The sequence below is a fragment of the Sus scrofa genome, chromosome 2 (assembly GCF_054392235.1).
Source record: "Sus scrofa isolate SSC_HxYL_T2T_F1_AM1 chromosome 2, Sscrofa_HxYL_maternal_Yorkshire_Landrace_v2.0, whole genome shotgun sequence".
Classification (NCBI taxonomy): domain Eukaryota; kingdom Metazoa; phylum Chordata; class Mammalia; order Artiodactyla; family Suidae; genus Sus; species Sus scrofa.
Genome location: NC_139384.1, coordinates 60,407,089 through 60,422,841, shown reverse-complemented (window position 1 = coordinate 60,422,841; position 15,753 = coordinate 60,407,089). Strand labels below are relative to the sequence as shown.

Sequence of the window (15,753 nt, the reverse complement as noted above, 5' to 3'; positions counted from 1 at the left end):
GCTCTCAGCAGATGTACAAGGGTGGGCAGAGACCCCAGGATCCTCTAAAGTCACCGAGGATGTGCTCCCTGTCTAGGGCCTTCATGCCACACCCTCAAGGCAGCAGACTCATAGAGGTCTAAAGGGGCTCACCAAGACACCCCATGGCAGTCCTGCCAGACAGTCATCCCAACTGGTCATGAGTGTGTCCGAGGACTCTGGAGCTGCCCTCCTTCAGGTTGAGTCGGGTCAGGGACCACAAGGCCCCTCTGGCCACACGGTCACCTGCAGTGTCTCCTCCTCCCCCTGCCATGTTAGGGGCTGGAGCTGCTACAGCTACAGCCACAAGGGCAGAAACAAGAGCTTCAGGAGCAGAGACGAAGCCAGGACCTTAACCCTAATTCTCAGGGAAGTCCCTCCTCTTTCAGATGCCCACCTGGGAGGGCAGTACCTTGTGGACCCCCCACTGGAGCTTCTCAGCCCTGGGTGGCTCCAGCTTGGCCCTGGCAGAATCTTCACTCTGAAGCCAAGGCCCTGCCCCTTTGCAAGCCTGCCAGGGAGCTTTGTGGCTGACCTGAGCCATACCCACAACCCCTCTACCCTTGTTTTTATTGAACTTGGCTACTTATTATTATTATTATTATTATTATTATTATTGGTCCTTGTGGGGCTTGGGCCATTTTTCAGATGAGCCCAGAGTGGGAAGTGGCTAGCAGCCTCATAGCAGAGCCTTGGCTAGCTCCCTCCCAGAAGCCCTGTCTCCCCAACTTGCTCCCTCTCCCCCCCAACCCTGTTGCCCCCATGCCCTTCCAGAAAATACTTCCAAGGGCAGCTCCTGCCGTCTGTGCCTTCCCCTAGACCCCTGGGCCTTCCAGCTTCCCGAACTCCAAGGGAAATTCTTTCCTGGAGTCAGGTGTCACTGCCCCTCTGGCTGTCCCCTCCGCTGAGCCAACAGGCCCAAAATAGCCCCAGCTGTCAGCGGGCATCCATCTCAACAGAGTTGGGGGCAGGGCAAGCTAGACCCTCAGGGCAGTGGGCAAAGGAGGAGGTAGGTGCTTCTGACGCCCCCCCACCCCCACCTCCTGCCCCAGCTGCTCTCTCCCCACATGAGGGTCTGGCTCAGGTCACAATGGGGCAGGGGCTAGAATCCATAGCCCCAACCCCAGGAGCAGCACAGCCTGGCTGAAACCCTATCCCAGGTCCCTCTATCCCCCAGAGCTATGACCTTCAGCAGAGCTGTCCTCAGGGGCACTGGATAGCCCCCCACCCCTGCCTGCTCTATGCCTCCTCACCTGTCTCTACCGAGGGCACTGGGCAGCACCCAGGCGAGGGGCTCAGATGGTGGGGCAGGGGCTGCTGGGTCTCACCTCCCTCCACGGGTCCAGGACCGACAAGGCTCCCACCCAGCAGCCCGCACTCCTGCCGGTCCTCAGACTGGACAGGGACGAAAGGACAGGCGGATGCTATCAGCTGAAGAAGGCTGGGCCCGCCCCCACCCCACCCCCACCACCGCCAGCCCGCCCAGCCCAGCTCCAAAATAGCCCGGGTGTCACTGCCCCAGATTTGTTTTCACCCCTGGCCCCAAGGAGGCAAAGGGCAGAGGCTTGGGTGGCTGGGAGAGGAGGAGGCCTGTGTGTTCCAGTGATGGTGCAGGTGGGGCAGGAGCCCCAACTGGTGGGCCTCGTGCTTAGACCAGCATCCTGGAGTGCAGGGCAGGAAGGAGAAGGGGGGAAAACAGTACCACCCACAGGAGCACTCAGGATCATCCCCCAAGAGAACAAGACCACCAGTCACCTCCTGAGAGTCCTGCAGCCTCTTGATGGTGGTGAGCAGCCAGGAGACTAGCCAGGTGCCCAAGGTCAGCCCCCCACCACCCTGACCACATAGGTGACTGGGGTGCACCCTTTATCCCTGGTCGCTCCTGGCAGCACCTGGCCTGGCTGGATGTCCATCTTTACACGGGAGTGAGGGGCCCAGGTATCTCAACCTGAGGTCTGTACTTCCCAGGGTCTAGGGACCTAGCCACAGGGATGGGCAGACAAGACAGGGGCAGGTGATATGGGTGCTGCTTCACACCTCAGGATGGCTGCCCACTAGCCCCCTGGCCCCAATTCAGGGACAAGGGTGGGCAGGATTCTGGAACCACTCAGGGGAGAAGGTGGGTCTTTCTTAGTAGGGACCTATCAGGGAGCCAGAGAAGGCCATCTGGTATGAGTACTGGGGCCTCTCCTGGAAAGAGGCTGACCCACCAGGGGTAAAGGGTAGTGGTGTTGCCCTGTGTCCCATTATCAGTGTTGCCCCTGAGCCCACTCCAGGGCACTAAGTTCATGGCCAGCACCCCATCCTGTGGTCTGAGCCATGCCCTCAACCTATCTATGCCCTTTGTGCCCAGACCTATATCCTGTGGGAAAATCAAAACTCTTTTGAGTATAGACCAGTCACCAGAGTTACCTAAAATCTCAATCAGCTCAAATACCACAGATGGGGAGCTTAAACACAGACATTTATCTGACAGTATTGGAGGCTGCAAGTTTGACAGGAAGGTGTTGGCAGATTCCATGTTAACTTAGAGCCTCTTTCTCTGATAAACAGATGGTGCCTTCTCTCCACCAAGTTAGATGGTCCTGCTTTGGTGGAGAAAATGTCTTATCTTTGTCTCATAAGGGCAAAAATCTTATCTTGGGAGCCTACCCAAACCTCATCTAATGCATCCTCCCTCTCTGTCCTTCCTCCCTGCCTGCGATCCTCCATAGCTCACCTCCCTCCCTCTCTCTATTCCTTCGCTGTCTTGTGATCCTCCTCTGTGCCTTAGCTGCTCTTAGGACCAGTCCAACTCCACTCTGCTTGCAGACAGATCCTTGGTCACCAGCTACAGTCAATGGACCCATGTTACCACTGGGCACTTGAAAAATGCCAGCTTTCCTGGGTCTTCTCCATCCCTGCAGGGAAGGTGCCTAGTGCTTGACCAATGTATTTTCAACAATCCACATACTTGCTGCATTATCTCCCTTCATCATCTTTGGCAGGGTAGTTGTCATTATCACCCACCAGGTACTCTTGGACAATGAATCACCCACTTGTCAATCTGGGGTGGACTGTATGCCTCAAGGGTCCTAGGCCCTGTCTTCTCCACCCGACCTGTGATTCTTAGACTAATGTTGCCGTGACCAAAGGAATAGATGCTTAACCAACTGGGATGTCTCAAATGTGATCATGTACAAGTCCCATATGATCATGTCAAAAGTCTGTTTTCAGTGCAGTTGTGAAGATGAAGTTGCATATTCTGGTCAGGGGGAAGTGTTGGTTTTTTCTTTTCTTTTTTTTTTTTTTTTTTTTAGTCTTTTCAGGGTGGCACCCACAGCATATGGATGTTCCCAGGGTAGGGGTCAAATCAGAGATATAGCCGCCAGCCTATACCCTCAGCCACAGCAATACCAGATCTGAGTTGCACCTGCAAACTACACCACAGCTTACGGCAATGCCAGATCCTTTACCCCACTGAGCGAGGCCAGGGATCGAACCTGTGTCCTCATGGATACTACTTGCATTTACTACTGCTGAAGCACAACAGGAACTCTGGAAAGAGGCTTTTAATTCCCTTCTGATGCTTGACCAACTTGTGAATGACACAGATGAAGCAAATGTGAGTTACCATATGGAAAAACAAAGACATGTAACACTTTCTAGTGTTTTATATTAACATTTTATTGGATCTTCTCCAAAATTATGGGGTTTTTTTTTCATTTTATAGCAGAGATACCTGAGGCTCAGAGAAGTTAGAATGATTTGCTTAAGTTTATACAACTGACAGTGCTTAAAAGAGTTTTTCATGAAAATAAATGACAAACAGCCTATAAGACCAGGGAGATATAACAACTCAATGCATCTTCACAGCCTGCATGACATCCTGGAACAAAAGGGGGACATTAATGGGAAAACTAGTGAAATCCAAATAAAGTCTGGAGATTCGTTTTGAAAAAAATGTGTAAGGGGTTAAAAATTCCTCAGGGGGACACAAAGGCAAAAAGTTTGAAGACAGTTGACCAGTGAAAACCCTGCATGTATATAAGTAGATAAGGATTTTTATATCATATTATTGCTTGTAATAGAGAAACTTTGGAATATAATACCCGCTTATATTATAATGCATAAAGAAATTATTGTGTCATTGAACAGTAGTGCTACACATCCATTTATTTTTATTTATTTATTTATTTATTTTTTATTATTTTCCCACTGTACAGCAAGGGGGTCAGGTCATCCTTAGATGTATACATTGCAGTTACAGTTTTTCCCCCACCCTTTCTTCTGTTGCGACATGAGTATCTAGACATAGTTCTCAATGCTATTCAGCAGGATCTCCTTATAAATCTATTCTAGGTTGTGTCTGATAAGCCCAAGCTCCCGATCCCTCCCACTCCCTCCCCCTCCCATCAGGCAGCCACGAGTCTCTTCTCCAAGTCCATGATTTTCTTTTCTGAGGAAAAAGTGAACCAGAATTGTATCCACTGAGCTAGAAAACATAATGTTAATAAATAATCAAATAAAAAAAAAAAACCCAGCCCAAAGCAGGGGGCTCCCATTCCCCTGCACCTCTGGTTGGTTCCTGAGGTGCCCACCACATCCCCTTGGCCACAAAAAGCTAAACCTATAACTGGAAGCTGAGGGAGGGTGAGGAGGGGCAGCAATGGGTCAGAGAGGAGCTGAGGGCTGAGCTAAGCAAGGTAGAAGAATGTGCCAGAAAGACAAGGGAAGGAGGCCCCTGCCAGGCAGGACAGCCCATGTGAGGACGGCAAGACCTGCAGAGGTCCCCCGAAGCCTTCAACCACCCACAGGGCCTTCAGGACCCCCTCCTCAGAAGTGCAGACCCCAGAAACAACTCTAGAATGTCCTCCCCATGGCAGGACTAGAAGGGAGCCCAGGGGTGGGGAGCCATGAGGAAGACAGGGACAAAAGGGATAACTTGGGCTGACTGTGGACCATCAGTGGGAAAGGCTAGTGACCTGGCCTGGCTCTACGCAGGTGACAGCCTCATTCATCAGGTGCAGGCACCGTGGAAGGGGAGCTAGTCTGGGCATACTGAGCTGGACAGGCCTCTGGGAGAAGATGTCCTTCCAAAGAGAGCTGGCACTTCAAAAGGAAAGCCAGAGTCTCAGGGGCACCCAATCCAGAGGAGAGAGACTGAAGGGGTGAGGGGCTTCCCAGCACCCTGTTTGTCTTCCCATCCATGTGGTGGGCTGTCTGCTTTTGGATCTGAGTGTATGCCCCACATCAAGGCCTGACTCGTCCTGGTCCCCTCCTTGGGACCTTGTTCCAGGATGTATGCCAGTCACCTCCAGGCATGAGCTCAGTATCCCCTCCAGGACCACAGTGAGGCTAAAGATGGGGGACTGCTTTCTTCGGTCCAAAGACCCCAACTCCCCAGGGGCCAGGCCCACCACAAGGTAGCTGAAAAATCCAAGGAACAAGAAAAGTGCTACTGGAAGTTTCCTGCAAAATTGCACCATATGCCACGCAAGAAAGAGTGAAGCCCAAATTTGGCTTCAAGAAAACGCCACATAGGAAACCAGAGTTATTTGGAAGATGAAGCATTTGATTTCCAGAGCCACAGCCACAAAAGGCTGTCTCAGTGATAGCCTCATGAGATGTTAGAAGAATTGATGGTAGAGAAAAAAATAAAATGGACCATCGACATTGGTTACTGTGATGGTCTGTGTAGCTAACACTGGCTTTTAGTGGAGAAGCCTGGAGAATCACCAGGGAGTAAATACCTGCCCAGAGCAGGAACAAAGCCCACCATTGCCTGTCAAGATCAGAAACCAGAAAACTCTTGGTAAACTGCTAACTGTTGTTATCATTAGAAGTGGGGGTATTTTAACTTAACATACTTGTATATTATTTAAGTTTTGAACACTGAGCACGTATTTCTTTGCAAGAAAAAGAAGTGAAAGACAACATTAGTTTCAGGGAAATAGAATGGCTGTGGGAGTTCCCTGGGCTATGGGTCCCACCACCTGACCCTTACGGACAACTCCCCACAAAGGTCACCAAGAGTGGAGCAGAATGGAAAGTCCATCAAGACCATGTAAGAGACAAAGGCCAGCTGTCCCAGGGAAATGGGAAATGCAGATTCTAAATAAATGCTTCTATAAAGTGCCGCTGTGGTGTTTTAAAGGAAACACCTGCTCTCATTTCAATTGGATTTAATAAATATATCTCATTTCAAATGATACGTTCTCCAGCAATGTTTCAGGAGCAAAATAAAATCTATTTGATTCTACCCCAGTAAAGTACTGACAATAGACACTACACTTAGTAGTACTGAGAGACAGTAAAGTATTGACAACAGATAACCAAAAAAAATAAAATAAAAACCATTTCCCTTACAGAAGTAAACAACCTCAGTTTTCAAAATAGAATCTTATTCACAATGTTATTAATGTGTATTACGTTGCACTATAAAGATAAGAGCTCTGTCTTTTTCTGACTGCACCTCTCTGCAGTAATACATATCAGGCTATTTCATAATGTTCATCTAATGACATTAAAATGTTATTACGGAGAAAAAGATCTCTGATTCCAATACTCTCATTCTTCTAAAGGTGATTCAAAACTGGGTTATCCTTTTTGTTTCCATTTCAAGACTGAAGTATGGAGGCCCCTTATTTTTATTTGGGGAGGGGGCACTTTAAAAAAAAAACAAAAAACCATTCATGACAAAACTAGGCCAATTCATGCCAAAAATGAGAAATCTAAAGGAAATGCTACTTTCTCAAGGTAAATTGTGCAGAGGAAAATTACTAAATGAAATACAAGCTCAGCTGTCAACTGTTAGAATTGAATTAAAGGTGTTTGTAACAATGGGAGCTCCGTGCCTGTCAGGCAATACAGGGGCCATGCCATTCACATGCTTACATCTGGGTCTATGTGCTTCTGGCTGAGGTTAGAATGGCATTACCTTCGCAGAGGTTATTCTGTGGTCAGAATTCTGCAAAGCTTTTATATGAAAGAAAATACAGGGAACAGATGTGGTACAGATAACTGAGGGCAGAGGCACTGGGGACCCTGATGCCTCAGGATAGACCCTCCTTAAGGAAGTGTGCCTCAGTTTTGTGTCTGCTTCTCAGATGAAGACTGTAAGCTCTTCTGCCTCTCCAAGGCGATGCACACACATTCCTTTGTAATACCAGCTGGATACTGGCTTAGCTGAGGGCATCAATGACAGCCTTTTAAAATCAGGCATACTGCAAACCAAAACTACAATGAGGTATCACCTCACACCAATCAGAATGGCCATCATCAAAAAGTCTAAAAACAGGAGTTCCTGCTGTAACTCAGTAGGTTGAGGACCCAACTTTATGAGGATGTGGGCTTGACCCCTGGCCTTACTCAGTGGGTTAAGGATCCAGCATTGCCAGAAGGCTCAGATCCAGGGTTGCTGTGACCGTGGCATAGGCCAGCAGCTGCAGCTCTAAGTCAATTCCTGGCTGGGGAACTTCCATGTACTGCAAGTGCAGCCATAAAAAGAAAAAGAAAAGAAAATTCTGCTAACAAATGCTGGAAAGGAGTTCCCATTGTGATGCAGTGAAAACAAATCCAAGGTTGCGGGTTCAATCCCTGGCCTCGCTCAGTGGATTAAGGATCTGGCGTTGCTGTGAGCTGTGGTGCAGGCTGCAGACTCAACTGGGATCCCACACGGCTGTGGCTGTGGCGTAGGCCAGCAGCTATAGCTCCGATTCAACTCCTAGCCTGGGAATTTTCATATGCTGCAGGTGCAGCCCTAAAAAGCAAATCATATATATATATATATATATATATATATATATATATATATATATATATTTTTTTTTTTTTTTTTTTTTTTTTTTTTTTTTTTTTTGCTTTGCAAAATATTAGTCACCTGCAGAAATTACCTGGCACAAAAAGGTTCCAACTGCCCCTGGGCTCTAGTTTCTCTGGAAGAATTATTCTACGCCCTTTAAAAGATTTTGTAACCAAAGAGTTCCCGCCATGGAGCAGCAGGTTAATCCAACTGCATGGAGTTCCTCTGTGGCTCAGCAGGTTAAGGACTCAGCTTGGGTCATTGCTTTGCCACGGGTTCGATCCCTAGCCCAGGAACTTACACATGCCTCAGGTGAGGCCATAAATAAACTAATTAATTAACTTAATAAACTATTATGGGGATTGGTATATGGAATGATAGGTTAATGGAGACCTGCTATAGCACAGAGAACTTTACTCAATATTCTGTGATAATCTGTGTGGGAAAAGAATCTGAGAATGCTATGTATATATGTATAACTGAATCACTCTGTTGTAGAGCAAAAATTATCACAACCTTGTAAATCAACTATACTTCAATAAAACTCAAAAAAAAAAAAAAAAAGAAGCTGACTGCAGTGGCTCAGGTCCCTGTGAAGGTGCAGGTTCAATTCCCAGCTCCACACAGTGGGTTAAAGGATCCTGCATTGTGGCAGCTGTTGCGCTGTTGGTAGATGCAGCTTGGACTCAATCCCTGGCCCGGGGAACTTCCCTATGTCTTGGGTGTGGCCATAAAATTAAAAAAAAAAAAAAAGATTTTGTAACCAAGACTAAAGAACCATCACATATTTCTGCAAATAATGCTGGAAGGTGCTCTGGCATCCACAGCTGTGTCAAATGTCCAACAGATGTTGGAATGAGGCTGGTGTTTCTCTAGAACAAGTCTCCAAACCTTGTGGCGCTTCATAGAGAGAAGGCTCCCTTGTCTTCTCTCATTTCTTATTTTATGCTATTCACATCAATGCAAACACAATCCAATTATTAGGCAGCAGGGTTAATATTATGGCCCCTCTATCACCTTCAGTTTTGAGAGGGCATCAGCCTTAGTTCAGAAACAAGGTTGAATGGGTCCACTTCTGGGACAGCACCATGAGGAGCTCTGCAGACCCACTCTACTCCTAGTGAACACTAATAATACAAACATTTTATAATCTCTAGAAATTGTCCTCAGTGCACATAGCAAATGAAGAGATATTGATTCAAGAAAATCTACTAAAACTCGGTAATAATGGTAAGAATCTGAGGTGATTTAGCCAACTGCCCCCCAGTTTTACTTGACAGAATTCCACCTGAGATGGGTATGGCCAAGGGATGGGGCTCCCTCATCCTTCAGCTCCCAGTCAAGCGGTTTGGCATCTTACCAAAGCAGCAGGTCACCATTTCTCATCCCCTCCAACTCCAAGCTGAGGCAGTTACACTCCTGTTGAGTATGGCCAAGAGTTTGGGGGCACCTTTCCTCTATGTAGTACCTACCATCTGAGTGGAGGCTGCACCCCATCTTCTGCCACCAAAACAGCATATCAAACAAAACAGCATCTTGAAAAATGCTAAATCCCAGAAAACTGAAATAAATTCAACATGTTTGAAATTGTATTACTATTATTCAAATTAATAACTATCATTAAAACTAATTTAAAATTTGGGCAATGCTTTAAACCACCTGCTATTTGGGACTGAAAAGCTATTGGTTAAATTCTAGAAATTCTCTAATCAGTCCTTGAGGTCTTCTCAACTGTTCAAGATGTATTCAAGTGTGATGACTAACTCAGGTGAAAATCCTAAAATGATCCTGTAATTTGATAGAATATTTCAGGAAGCAACAATGATATAAGAATTTAAACAACTAAAGTAAACACAAGAATTTTAATAATATATCCTGCATCCACCAAAATAAATGTCAGGGAATGCATATGAAAAATGGCAGTTTGGTTTTGTTTTTGTTTTGTTTTGTTTTGTTTTGTTTTTGCCCAAAAGTATTTGCCAAACCTTTGAAAAGGCTTGAGGCAAATCTTTTTGACGTGTCCAAGGAAAATGAACTTCTGGGTGCCTTTGTACTGGTGTCAGTACAGTCGTGAGCCCTCCCTCCCCTTCTCATGGTTTATAATTAGAGCCCATGGGGCCTGGGAGTCACCATGGAACATGGAACTACCTCCTGCCTCCAACAGCTGCCTTCCCTCCCTGGAAATGCTAATATTAGGGCTGTACAAATTCCTAGAGTAGAATTTAAGGGCCACAATTAACCAGGTGATTTAACTTGGAGATCTTGCTCTTTTACCATGGTTAGAAACTGGCCCTTCTCATGGCTATGGCTTTGCTAAAGTAACTCAGTTGCTTCAGCTCAACCCCTGCATCTTTGGCCTTTCTGAACAGCTTCAAGCCCCAGCTCCTTTTCTCCTGGGCATTGGTTCATGCAACATTCTGTCCTTGGCATCTTGTCCCAGGGCTGTGCTGAAGATGCTCTGGACAAAATCCTTTGTAGGACACACAACAGAGCTACCCCAGGGCCTCTAGGTGGCCAATGCTGGATCTTCAATGGCTAGAGCCAGGGTTAGCACTTGTAAAAAGTCACAAGGACATAGAAAGCTATCCAAGCAAGAAAGAGACTATATTTTTCTGGCCACTGACTCTTATATGTACTGAACTCACTTAAGAAGCTGCAGTAATGAAAAGAGCAGCCCAGGAATAGAAGAGAAGAATAGAGGGCTTGGAAACTGGCCTGCACACATTCAGACACTGAGATGTTCCTACAGAGGAGTATGAAGAATTTTCTAGACAAACAGCTTTCCTCTGAAAAAATGAAAACCAGATCACTACTCTGCACCTGTCATGAGATGAATGGAATCTCCAGAAAAAGACATGTTGAAGTCCTCACTCCCAGCATCTGTGCAGAGGACCTTATTTATTTATTTATTTATTTATTTTTGTCTTTTTAGGGCTGCACCTGTGGCACATGGAGGTTCCCAGGCTAGGAGTCAAATCAGAGCTGTAGCTGCCACCCTACACCACAGCCACAGCAATGCAGGATCCTTAACCCACTGAGCAAGGCCAGGGATCCAACCCAAGTCCTCATGGATACTAGTCGGGTTCGTTAACCATGGAGCCACAACAGGAACTCCAACGTGGGACCTTAATTTGAGGGAGAGTCTTTGCAGATGCAATCAGGTTAAGATGAGGTCGTTAGGATAGGCCTCCATCCAATAACTGGTGTCCTTATAAGGGGAAATGTAGACACATATGCAGATGTGCACAGAGAGAAGATGATGTACACAGAGAGAAGATGACATGCAAAGGAAGAAGCCCATGTGAAGATGAAGGCAGAGAATGGAGAGATTCAGCCACAAGTTAGGACTTCCTGGGGCTCTAGGCAAACAGAGGAGGCAGGAAGAATCTTCCCCTAGGGCTTCTGGAGGGAGCTTGGCCTGCAGACACTTTGATTTTGTCCTTCTGTGGGAAAATATGTTTCTCCTGTTTAAAGCTACCCAATTAGTGGTCATTTATTACAGCAGCCCTAGGAAACTAAAACAATGTCATACAAAAAATTCAAGATGATTAAACATGGAATTACTATATCTCCCATCAATTCCACACCTAGAATATACTCAAGAGATTTGAAACATGGCTACACAAAAACTTTCACAGCAGCGCTATTCACAACAGTCAAAAAGGGGAAAAAAATCCAAATGTCCATTAACTGAAGAATGCATAAACAAAATGTACGCTATCTTTATAAGTGACATATTCAGTCATAAAAAGAAAAATAAAATACTGACACATAGGAGTTCCCACTGTGGTGCAGTGGGTTAAGAATCTGACTACAGAGGCTTGGGTAGCTGCATAGGCACATGTTAAATCCCCAGCCTAGCACAGTAGGTTAAAGGATTCAGTGTTGCTACCGCTTGAACTCAATCCCTGGGCTGGGAACTTCCATATGCCATGGGTGCAGCCAAAAAGAACAACAACAACAACAAAAAAAATACTAACACCTGCTACGAAATGGTTGAATTTTGAAAATATTATGTTCAGTTAGAGAAGGGAGACACAAAAGGCAATATATAGATGATTCTTTCACATGAAATGTCCAGAGCAGACAAATCCAAAAACAAAAAGTGGATTAATGGGAGTTCCCGTCACGGCACAGTGGTTAACGAATCCAACTAGGAACCATGAAGTTGCGGGTTCGATCCATGGCCTTGCTCAGTGGGTGAAGGATCCAGTGTTGCCATGAGCTGTGGTGTAGGTCGCAGACGCAGCTCGGATCCCACGTTGCTATGGCTCTGGCGTAGGCCGGTGGCTACAGCTCCAATTCGACCCCTAGCCTGGGAACCTCCATATGCCACAGGAGCGGCCCTAGAAAAGGCAAAAAAAAAAAAAAAAAAAAGTGGATTAATGGTTACCAGGGTCTGGGGAAGGGGGAGAATGAGAATTGATTGCTTAATGGGTACAGGGTATCCTTTTGAGGTGATGGAAATGTTTTGAAACTACACAAAGGTGATGGTTGTACAACATTATGAATGTATTAAATGCCACTAAAAGGTATGATTTAAAATAGCTAATTATGTGGTGTTCCCATTGTGGCTCAGTGGGTTAAGGACCCAACTAGTTTCCATGTGGATGCAGGCTCAATCCCTTGCGTTGCTAAGTGGGTTAAGGATCAGGCGTTGCCATGAGCTGTGGTGTAGGTCACAGACATGGCTCAGATCCAGCATTGCTATGCCTGTGGTGTAAGCCAAGAGCTGCAGCTCCAATTCGACCTGTAGCCTGGGAACTTCCATATGCCACAGATGCAGCCCTAAAAAGAAAATAAATAAATAAAAATAAAAATAGCTAATTCTGATATATGATTCTTCAATTTAAAAAATAATCAGGAGTTCTCCTCATGGCACAGTGGTTAACGAATCCGACTAGGAACCATGAGGTTGAGGGTACGATCCCTGGCCTTGTTCAGTGGGTTAACGATCCGGCGTTGCCGTGAGCTGTGGTGTAGGTTGCAGACGCGGCTCGGATCCCGCTTTGCAGTGGCTCTGGCGTAGGCTGGCAGCTACAGCTCCAATTAGACCCCTAGCCTGGAAACCTCCATATGCCGCGGGAGTGGCCCAAGAAATGGCAAAAACACAAAATAAATAAATAAATAAATAAATAAATAAATAAATAAATAATCAAGCTGAGATGATTTTAAAACTTAACTAAAAGGGAGTTCCTTTGTGGTACAGTGTGTTAAGGGTCTGACATTGTCACTGCAATGGCTTAGGTCACTGCCGTGGCATGGGTTTGATTCCTGACCTGGGAATTTGCACATGCCATGGGCATGATCCCTGTGCGCCCCCCCCCCAAAAAAAACCAACATAAAATCTTTCAGAAAAAAATTGAGAACATATATATGCAAAAGTTTCTTAAACAAGACACAAGACAGGAGTTCCCATCATGGCTCAGGGGTTTATGAACCCGACTAGTATCCATGAAGATGGAAGTTCAATCCCTGGCCTTGCTCAGTGGGTTAAGGATCTGACGTTGCCATGAGCTGTTGTGTAGGTCACAGATGTGGCTTGGATCCCGAGTTGCTATGGCTGTGGCTCAGGTCAGCAGTTATAGCTCCAATTCGACCCCTAGCCTGAAACTCCATATGCTGTGGATGCAGCCCTAAAAAGACAAAAGACCAAAAAAAAAAAAAAAAAGAAAAAAAAAAGAAAGAAAGAAAAAAGAAAGACACAAGACAATAGAATCCTAAAAGGAAAATAGTTAATTTGACCACATTAAAATTCACAAAGGTCACCAAAAAGTATACCAAAAACAAACTTCAGAAATGATACCTGCCACATGTGTGATTTCAGGAATTCTTACACATATGTGGTAAAATACTGATACAAGGATTTCAAGGTGGTACATGGCAGCAACAAACTCAATCTCCAGGAGGAGAATCAATAAATTGTAGGACCCACCTGATGAAGGCAAGGTGCAGTCACAGAAAGAATGCAAAATGTCCTTATCCTTTAACATAGGAAGACACCAGTATTAGGGTTCTCTCAAAAGACAAACCAACACGCACATATATATGCATCTGATTCATCAAACTGGAGACCCAGGAGAGTCAATGTTCCAGTCCAAGTCCAAGGACAGAAGATTTCCCAGGTCAAATGGTCAGATAAGAAGAGTCCCTTCTTCTTATACCTGTTTGTTTGATTCAGGTCTTCAACTGATTGGACGAGGCCAACCCACACCGGAAAGGGACATTTGCTTTATACAGTCTACCAAATCAATGTTAACCTCATCCAGAAACACCCTTACAGACACTCCCAGAATCATGTTGGGCCAAATGTTTGGACTCTCTAATTAATTGGCTAATCGAGTTGACACATAAAATTAACCATCATGGACCCAATGTAGAAATGTGAGTTGCAGACCATGGAGGACACAATCCCATTTAAGCTTGGAAAAGCACACAACACAAAACACTACGTGTGCACACAAACCTATAAATATGTTTATGGCTATAAGAGGACAGACCTGTCTGAAGTGAGCACAGACAGCTGATTGGGGTGATTTTCAGGAGAGTGGAAAGGAGGACACAGGCTTTACACTCTGTGTGCTTCTGTGCCAATTAAATTGTATTAAACAGGCACACACCCCCTTTGCAGTTAAAAAAATAATAATATACATTTTAAAAGAGGAAAGCAAAGCCAATGAGGTTGACCTCAACACTGGACTCCACCAAGGAGAGCTTGCAGGCTATGCAACCCGGGTAGAGAGAGCCAGGCATGACAAAGCAAGAGGACCCAGCAGGCACATATGCCAGCAGAAACCTGGAGAACTCAGTCAGCCAGAGACGCTAGTAGGCTCAAAGAGAGGGGAAGGCCCAGAGGTGCCTAAATTGATGTTTTGTGTCCTAACTCTGAGCAGTTGAGGATGGCTTGCAGCCTGGCTCACAAGAACAAAGAAAGTCTGTAACAACAGGAGAAAGAGTCCCCAGAGGGTGCTGTGCAGGAGGCCAAGCCTGGGCGGCCCATCTGGGCTGAGCACACTAGTAGCCTCATTGCAGCAGTGAGTGCCAAGCCTGGAGTTCATGCTTACCCTGTCATCCTGCAATTTTCAACCTGTCTTCAGAGTTGTTCTTTCAATGAAGTCTTAATAAAAGCTCAAATATAACAAAGTGATCAAGGCAGAAATGTTTCAATTCCATGGTTCTCAAAGTGTGGTCCCACCACCCTCTGGGTCCCTGAGACCCACAGACCTAGCAATATGGGCATGTTCCATGCTGATGTTGAGATGCCTTTTGCCTCTTTTATTCGTACTCTCTCACAGGCATGGCATTGTCCCAGAGCAGAGAACTCAGCTATCCTACATGAAGCTGGATGTTAAAGAGATTTGCACACTAACAAATGCCACTCTTGTCCCTACGTTTTGTTTGTTGTTGACTTTAGAAATGCTGTTTTTTTCATTAACGAAATGTTACTTATATTAACATATAATGGGTGTGTTATTATTTTAAATGAATTAATAATAAACTGTTAAGGAGTTCCTGTCATGGCTCAGTGGTTAACGAATCCGACTAGGAATCAGGAGGTTGCAGGTTAGATCCCTGGCCTCGATCAGCGGGTTAAGGCTCCTACATTGCTGTGAGCTGTGGTGTAGGTCGCAGACATGGCTTGGATCCCACGTTGCTATGGCTCTGGCATAGGCTGGCGACTACAGCTCCAATTGGACCCCTAGCCTGGGAACCTCCATATGCCACAGGTGTGGCCCTAGAAAAAGACCAAAAAAGACCCCCCCCAAAAAAATAAATAATAATAATAATAAGCAGTTAAAACTTTCTGTTTTTATATCAATGGTTTTATCACACAGGAACTAAAGCTCTTCGGAGTCTGTGGGAAAGTTTTTAGGAGTTGAAGTAATTCTGAGGACAAAAAGCTCCCAAGGAATCTAAAGAAACAGCACTGGTTGCTTCTCATCTTGGGGGCC

At 45.7% G+C, this 15,753-nt stretch overlaps 1 protein-coding gene across 50 annotated transcripts in view; it reads right to left on the bottom strand.

Moving 5' to 3' along the window:
• The window catches only part of OBSCN (obscurin, cytoskeletal calmodulin and titin-interacting RhoGEF), a 217,031-nt gene extending 215,615 nt beyond the window's left edge, over positions 1–1,416 (bottom strand). For all 50 annotated transcript variants that reach the window (XM_085012099.1, XM_085012100.1, XM_085012105.1 and 47 more), the window contains exon 1: positions 1,272–1,416. The gene's annotated coding sequence lies outside the window, so the exon portion shown is untranslated. The remainder of the gene's footprint in view (positions 1–1,271) is intronic.
• Between the last annotated feature and the right edge of the window lie 14,337 nt (positions 1,417–15,753).